This window comes from Protopterus annectens, chromosome 2.part0 (genome assembly GCF_019279795.1).
Source record: "Protopterus annectens isolate FY-2018-M chromosome 2.part0, PAN1.0, whole genome shotgun sequence".
Taxonomy (NCBI): domain Eukaryota; kingdom Metazoa; phylum Chordata; order Ceratodontiformes; family Protopteridae; genus Protopterus; species Protopterus annectens.
This window is the reverse complement of record NC_056728.1, coordinates 1,741,146,833-1,741,156,081: the sequence shown is the minus strand read 5'-3', so window position 1 is coordinate 1,741,156,081 and position 9,249 is coordinate 1,741,146,833.

Sequence of the window (9,249 nt, the reverse complement as noted above, 5' to 3'; positions counted from 1 at the left end):
AGTGCCTAGAGCCTACCATCCTGCACTTCTATCCATAGCCCATGACATTCCTTTTGCAGGTGATATGTGCATAAAGCATTTCAAGAGACGTATTATACAGAATTTGTATTGGCCTGCAACTGCAAGGGATGCAACAGGGTACTGCAGGACCTGTGAGCAGTGCCAAAAGGTAGGCAAGGCAGGAGACAAAGTCAAGGCTCTTTTGATCCCTTTGACTGTGATTGAGGAGCCATTTCAGAGGGTAGCTTTTGATAAAGTTGGTCCTCTGTCTGAGTACCCCAAGTTCCACAGGGAAGACATATAACCTGGTGGCAGTAGATTATGCTACTAGATACCCTGAGCTGGTGATGCTGTCCTCCATTGAGGCAGAAAAGATAGTAAATGCTTTGTTAGAGGTTTTTCAGCAGGGTAGGTTTCCCAAAAGAAATACTGACTGACAGTGGTTCTAATTTCAAATGAGACCTGCTGCATGATCTGTGGAAGTGCTGTGGGGTGAAGCACCCAAAGACCTCCCCCTATCACCCCCAGACTAATGGTCTTGTGGAGAGGTTACACTCTACACCAAAGACCATGCTATGGGCATTTTCAGACCAGTTTAAGTGAGAGTGGGACAAATATTTTCCCATCGGCTGTTTGCATACAGAGAGGTACCCCAGCTACAGGTTTTTCACCCTTTGATTTGTTATATGGGCATAGGATGGGGGGGGGGGCTTTAGATCTGATTTGTGATGACTGGGAGAATGAGTGTGAATCCAACAAGGAGTCTGTTGTGGCATATGTCCTAAACCTTGGGACAAGTCTTATAGAGCTCATGGGCTTGGCCCAGGAGAACCTGGCAGAAGCCCAGCAGCAGGAAAAGGTCTGATATGACAAGAATGCTTCAGCCTGAGAGTATGCTGTGGGACAGCAGGTGATGGTTCTCATTCCTGTCAGACACAATAAGCTACAGGTAGCTTGGGAGGGAGCCTTCAAAGTAGTAAGGAAGGTCAGTGATGTTAACTACATGGGCAGGAGGCAGAGGCACAGACTGTACCATGTTAACATGATGAAGCCTTACCATGATAGGGAGATGCTGGTGCTATTTGCAGTGGACGGCAGATCTACAGCTACATCAAGCCAGCCAGCAAAATGCTAAGTTACTAATGTGGAGCCTGGAGTTGCAGGCTTATGATATGAGAGTGCAGCACCATAGTGGTATCAGCAATGCCAATGCAAATGAGTTCTCAAGATAGGGAATGGGTTAATGTATTCCCAGACAAGCTCATTTCTCTCAAGCAACATCTCTCAAGGGTCAATTGAAACGCTAGCTGGAGTCTTCAGAGTGGTGAGATGTGACAATGTGAGGTATTGACAGGAGAAGTAGGGCAGTGGATGTGTAACATATGCCAACATTGCTAGCTGGAGATTTTGTAAAATATTATATGTCATTTGTATATCAATCTGATTTGTACAGGTACTTGTGTCAAAAATGTGTTTGCAAAGTTGCTTGTGTTAAAAAATTTACCAGCAGTGGATCCTGCTGGACAGAAAAAGAAATACACCTGTATGTCAGACTGTATTGTAACTGTGGAAATTAATATATTGTAAAAGAGGATACTGGAAGAGAAGAGGTTAATCTCATCCTGCTAATTTTGAAAAATAGTATAAAATTAAATTACTTAATTTAGGCCATAAATATTATATCTTACAGTTATGATTGCAGACAGAGACAAAATGGTTGTGCCAGAGAATTTTTTTAGCTGCTGTAGGAAGAATGTCAGTGTTTTATGGTTTTATACCTTCCAGATGCTATAACACATCACAGCAAAGCTCTATATGTATGTATGGTAACACATATGTGTTAAATTCTGGTTCTGTTTCTAGCAATGGGGGTAGTATGGGAGCCAGAAGTCAGATGACCAGATGTGTGTGATATGTGATGTCACTCTGTAATCTAGGACTAAAATTATGTTTTAACACTAGATGAGTCAGAAGTCTCAAATCAGTTTTTTTTTTTTTTTTTGGAAGTTGACATAGAAGGAGGTTTCACCCATTTCATCTCATCTTACTTTAGTAAGTAACCAGGAAATAGTAATTCTTGAGATCTGTCAGGAAAATATAGTGCGATTAATTAAGTACTGTTTTTCTGTGAGTGTGTGTATCCATTCATCTGTGTTATTTTAATATTTGTGATTGAAACTCTGGTGTTTATTGTAAATAGATAATTAGTATTTTCATGTCATTTTATTGTTTATTATTAAATATATTTAAACTTTTCATTGTGGCTGGTCGTTTAGAGAATATTTTAACCTTTGAGATTACTTATATTTGGTGACATTGTGACCGCTCCTGAAAGCCTTTCTGCATTGGTCAACATTACCATTTTTATTAGTATTAATTTCACTCAGTATAATTGGGTACCCTTGTAAAAGCCTTAGAATAGCTGGCTGTGGAGTGTCTAGTGGCAGTAACAACATTTTAGTCTGGCAGAGAGGCATAGCTAATAAATCTGTGCCAGCCTTTCCCAGGTGTGCTTTTGTGTAAAAAATCAAATCTTAAAGAGTGTGTGTGTGTGTGTGTGTGTGTGTGTGTGTGTGTGTGTGTGTGTGTGTGTGTGTGTGTGTGTGTCAGCTACTTGGAGCAGGGACACACAGCACTGGTTTCAAAGAGAATGGCAGTGGTGGCTGGTAACTTCAAATCAAAGTGTGGCTGCAGGAGACAGCTAAATGGGTGGGGCCAATGGGAAGGGGTGAGGCCAACTAGAAAGGGGTGGAGCTATGCTAAAAACTGGGACTTTAATTAAATACACTGCCCTGGGTGCCACTGCCAAACCATCTTTATGAGAGTCCAATCAAGACAAAATGAATTGTAGAAAAAAATATTTCAATGCATTGGCTACATGACAGCTTTACTTAATATTTAGATGGAAACAAAAAGGTTGTGAGGCATGAAAAAATATATTACTTTTTAAATACATTACTTGAATGTCAGTGAAAATCAAGTATAAAAAACAAGCAGCACTTAACTCAAACCACTTCTCCTTGCAATGCAGTTCTAATTATAATTTATATTCAGCTTTATAAAAGTACCAGGTAGCATGCTGAAAGTAGCAATACCCCCCACTTGTAAAAAATGTTTCTTAACCAAAAAAGGCCTGCTGCCTGACAACAACTATCTCCTTTTGCCTTTAGTGCTTCGGTCCAGGTTAGGTGGCTGAAAGGTGTGGTATGAATTATAGCGTGGTAATGAAGGGGTGCTCTCTGGAGCCTTGAACTAGGTCTCTGTCACTGCATAGATGTTGATGTTCTCCATTTTAAGGAGTGCCTCCAGTGAGTTAATTTTGAGGTTTAGACTTCTAGCATTAAGTAGCATTGCCCTCAGATTTTGCTTGCTTGTACCAGTTACGGTGGTGAATTTGTCGTTTGAATCTTGCCTAAAAAAGGCACTATATGGGTGGCAAGAGCCTTAGCCAGTATCTGGAATCCCAAGGGCGACAGGTGCAGGCCATCTCTGGCAAAGCATTGTGGTTTGTCGATCATGTCATCCCAGGAAGAGAGATACTGGATCCCCTTAGAATGACACCAGAAGCTTAGCCAATTGTTGAAGTCAATCATTTTGTCCTTGTACTGTGGTATCATTCTGGGTGATGGCAGGATGCTACTCAGGGCTACAGTCATATCTGAATGGACTACAATATCAGAAAGCTCCTCCATGTCTCTTTTCATGTAGTTCAGGGAGGTACGTCACAGGTCATTCACACCAACATGGACAATGGCAGAGTCATATTTGTACTTGCTGTGGAGTGACCTGAGTGCATGCGTTATATGGTGGATCCTGGCACCTGACAGGCAGCTGATAGTAACTTTCACCTTATTTAGCCTGGTGAGTGGAATATCAGTGTGCCTGACTATAGAGTCTCCTATGACTAGAGTGTTGGGTATGTTGATATGCCTTATGGGCTGTGGTTGAGTGGCAGACTGAGTTTGTGGGCTATGTGTCATTTTGGTTGTGTTGTGGGGTGGAGGTTGCTTGCGTTTCTGCTTTTGAGGTCCCTGTTGCTTGGGTAGATTGTTTTTGAGAGCCTCTGTGAATATAGGTGTGTGTTTTGTGTTTCTATGTGTGTGTTTTGGTGGTGTAGGTTTTGAGGGACTATGTGATGACTGTGATGTGGTGCAAGTGTTTACCTTCTCCTCTTGACTGTCTAGTCCAGTCTTTGGTGAAGAGAGCTTTGCTTCCAGTTTGGTTATATAAGTACATCTCTCACAGGTTGTAGTGTTGGGTGGTAGGAGGAGAGGGTTGTCTGTGTACATGAGGCAATTGCTGCATTGCCCCAAGATGCCCAGATTCATCAGGTAGACAGGGAAAAACACCGGGAGCTGACCCTTAGACATGCCTGGATAGGTGCTTATTTATTAAGTACTAAAAACTGTTTTCCTCTAGACAAGTGAGGAAAGCTGAGTGCTGTAGTAATTTGTAGCTTATTTTGTGCTTACAATGAGTTCTGAACAAGTGCTGAGCTCAAAGAAACAGATTTGAGTACTGAAATGAGAAAACTGGCTAGTTCTAAGAAACAGAATTAACCTAGAAGGCTCCCTCCAAAACAGAAACGATTGGGGGCTCAGAAGCTTACAAACAGTCCTGGATACAGCAAATCTGTATCTGGACTAAACAACTTATAGGAAAGGCAGGAAACAAGTCTAGAAAATATATATATTTTTTACTCTCTCTCTCTCTCTCTATATATATATATATATATATATATATATATATATATATATATATATATATATATATACATATATATATATATATATGTGTGTGTGTGTGTGTGTACATGTCTCCACTTGATATCATTGACCCTTTTGTTTGTCAATATCTGTTTGGTCTATAAACTTTAACTGACTACATGGATGGCGACAGGTGTGAAAAATCACACTGTTCTCAGGGTATGGAAATATGCCCTTTCACTGATATTGTGCAGTCTCTGAGTTAGTATACATAATTAGCATTGGGGGGGTGAAGCCCCTCTGCAAAAACTATGTTCTATACAGTTTTTTTTAAGTTGCATGCACCATAATTGTTGCTCAGCACATGTGTAGTAAAGTGTCAACATTTGCAAAGCTGACCTTTTCTGGCCGACGTTGTGAACATCCACATCTGGGTCATTTGCTCTTAATCAGTAGCCCCCCCAACACAAAGATATATATATATATATATATATATATATATATATATATATATATATATATATATATATATATATACTTGCCACTGTTGAAGTGATATCTTAGACACACATGCAAAAGGGGAAAAAGGGTTGTGGATGGATGGCAGAGGCTACAGCTGTACTATCTGATATACAGCCTGTAACTCTGCATTGTGGTGCAATGTACCATAGGACTAACACAGCCTACTGTTGTTACTATTTGACATGCAGCCTGTAACTCTGTAGTGTGGTTCTATGTACCATAGGACTAATACAGGCTACAGCTGTATGATCTGATATACAGCCTGTAACTCTGCAGTGTGGTCTATGTACCACAGGACTATTACAGGCTACAGCTGTTACTATCTGATATGCAGCACATAAATCTGTAGTGTGGTGCTATGTACTATAGGACTAATGCAGGCTACAGCTGTTACTGTCTGATATACACCATGTTCAATCACAGCCTCACCTTAGGCTTTGTGCCCACTGAATGGCACACAGCAACAGTTATCCCACTCCACAAAGGGGGAGCCACCACTGATCCCGGGAACTATCGTCCTATTAGTCTGATGAGCCTGGTCTGTAAGACCATGGAACGTATCATCATGGAAATCATAAACAAAGGGATTGGTAACCTCTAAACTATGGACCCCACCCAGTTCGGGTTTGTGAAAGGTAGATCATGCCTCCTGAACCTGATTGACTTCCTTGAGGCAGTCACCAAAGCTGTAGATGAGGGTAAGGTGGTTCACACAGCTTATCTTGACCTCGCCAAGGCTTTTGACACCATCCCCCATTCTAGAAATATAGCTAAACTCACTAAACTAGGTATAAATCCCTACGTCACAAGATGGGTTGCCAACTAGCTCACTGACAGAACCCATGCTGTAAAAGTTGCAGACTCCAAATCAGACTTCAAACCAGTGACAAGTGAAGTACCACAGGGTTCAATCCTGAGACCTTTCCTGTTTGGTATCTACTCTCTGAAGTACAGGCTAACACAGAAGGCCTTTGTCTAATGAAGTTCGCAGATGACTGCAAACTAGGAGCCATAGTCGAGTCCCCAAATGATGTGGACATCCTACAAAAGGGCCTCACTGAGAGAAATGCCTGGTGTCAGAGCCATGGCCTCAAGCTCAATGCCAAAAAGTGCATTGTCATCCCCTTTGGTAAAAACTCTGTACCAATGAACTACCACATAGGTGGCAGTCTACTTAACACAGAATGTGTGATAAGAGACCTTGGAACCCAGGTGGACAGTAGTCTCTACTTTGATAATCACATCGCCACAGTAGTCAGGAAATCCTTCTACGTGGCACACCTCATCACAAAAGGGTTCTCATCCAGGAAAAAAAGAGGTCATTGTTCTTCTCTACTCGACACTCATTAGAACTATTATAGAGTACGACGCCCCTTTTAGAATGTACCTCACAAGACATCTGCAGCAGCTGAAAAGGCGACAGAAGTACCTCACAAAGAGGATTACTGGCCTCAAATAGATACCCTGCACTGACCATCTCAAAAAACTCCACCTTTACTCCATAGCATATTGCCTACTCTGAGGTGATCTCTGCCTAACATATAAAGCTATGTCAAACCCAGAGCTGTTGGACATGCTACACCTAAAGAAATCCCAATCCCTCTGAGCTACACGCCCTAGGGACATAAACCTTGTCACCACAATAAACAGGACATTCTGGAGGGATACATTCCTGTCCCAGAGACTTCCCATACTCTGGAACAAGCTACCCATCTATGTCAAGCAAAGTTCCTCATTAGCACTCTTCAAGAAAAATCTTTATGAGTGGATAGAAAATAGGAAATACACCCCCGGGATCACTTCTGTGGCTCTGCTTGACAGGGGCACAGAAAAATAACTTTTTTGGGTGGCGTAAGCCAGGGAACCTTGTTGGCTAGGCTTACTTAGGCCCTTGGAGCCGATAGCATAGTATCTACCTATGAACCTATATACAGCATGTAACTCTGCAGTGTGGTGCTATGTACCATAGGACTAATACAGGCTACAGTTGTTACTATCTGTTACATAGTGTGTTATTCTGTAGTGTGGTGCTATGTACCATAGGAATGATACAGGCTACAGCTGTTCCTATCTGATGTATAGCCTGTAACTCTGCAATGTGATGCCATGCACCATAAGACTAATACAGACTACAGTGGTTACTCTCTGATATGCAGCCTGTAACTCTGCATTTTGGTGTTATGTACCATAGCAATAATTCAGGCTACAGCTGGATAGTATCTGATATGCTGCCTGTAACTCTGTGGTGTGGTGCTATATACCATAGGACTAATATAGGCAATAGCTGTTGCTATCTGATATACAGCATGTAACTCTGTAGTGTGGTGTTATGTACCATAGGAGTAATACAGGTTACAGCTGTTATTATCTGATATGCAGCCCTTAACTCTGTCATGTGGTGCTATGTACCATAGGACAAATACAGGGTACAGCTGCTACTATTTGATATTCATTCAAAAATACACCAGCAAAAGAAGCAGTCATTAAGCCATTTGACTGCTTCTTTTGCTGGTGTATTTTTGAATGTTTTTGGTGGATTCGTGGTCGTTGTGGTTTTTTGTCACTATTTGATATACAGCCTGTAACTCTGCAGTGCAGCGCTATGTACCATAGGAATAATACAGGCTACAGCTGATACTATCTAATATGCAGCCTGTAACTCTGCAGTGTGGTGCTATGTACCATAGGACTAATACAGTCTACAGTTGTTACTATTTGACAGACAGCCTGTAACTCTGTAGTGTGGTTCTATGTACCACAGGAATAATACAGGCTACAGCTGATACTATCTAATATGCAGCCTGTAACTCTGCAGTGTGGTGCTGTGTACCATAGGACTAATACAGTCTACAGCTGTTAACTATCTGATATACAGCCTATAACTCTGTAATGTGGTGCTATGTACTATAGGACTAATGCAGGCTACAGCTGTACTTGTCTGATATACAGCCTGTAACTCTGCAGTGTGGTGCAATGTACAATAGGACTATTACTTTCCATATAAATAGCCACATAAATTCAAACAAAGGCTTTACTGGAAGAGCACTTAAATAACTATGAGCTTGTTTACCAGAGGGTTGAGGCATGGGTGTCTGTAAAGGAGTGGTTAATAAGTATGGAAACTGGGTTTGCCAGTGGTTCTGCTGTCAGTTTGATATATTCACCTGGATGGTTATCTGCAGCTGGAGTTTGGGTATTGGATATTGAGATGTTTGTTGATTGTTGATGTAGGGACAGGTATTAAGAAGAAGGATGCTGTGAGGTCATTTAGCTGAGTGGCTGGTGGGGGAATATAGGAGGGACTTTCTTAGATAAGAGATTAAACAGCTTGGATTAAGTGGTTCTTTAACCGACTAAAAATATTACTGTTGGTAGTTGATGGTATTAGTGTAACCACAGAGCACCAAAAAAGATTGTCACACCAAGTAACAAAATCTTGTTCCACGAACAATAAAGGTCTTCCTCCCACACAATTCCAAAAGGATAAAGTCCACCAGCAAAGTTATGTAATCGATTTATTTTCACACCAAACAAGTTAAACAAAAAATCTTAGCGCTTTCGTCTCCCTTCGGAGACTTCTTCAGAGATGAATTAAAACCACAAAATGTATCAGTTTTTATACTTTATCTAGTGGGCTGGTCAATAGATTAATTAATTGATTGATTAACACATTTCATTCATTTCCTTCTAAAAGTGAAATGCACACTATTTTCATTGTATATAGAAAATACAATTTTCTACCCAAAAAACTTTGGTCTTTAAATTCAGTTATCAAATGTCTGTCTACAAATTCAGTGTAAATATGAAATATATAACGTTATATTAAATATATCAAAATACGTTACAATATATTAAATGAATTCAATAAATCATAAGTACAATTAACATGCTTATTGCATTGAAGAAAAAATGAATGCAAAAAGGTCAACACAACTTTCAGTGCTTGTTCTAATAAGTGAATACAAAGAGGTCCACACAACAGTATGTCGTGTCAAAACCTTAAGACATTAAACATTGGGAG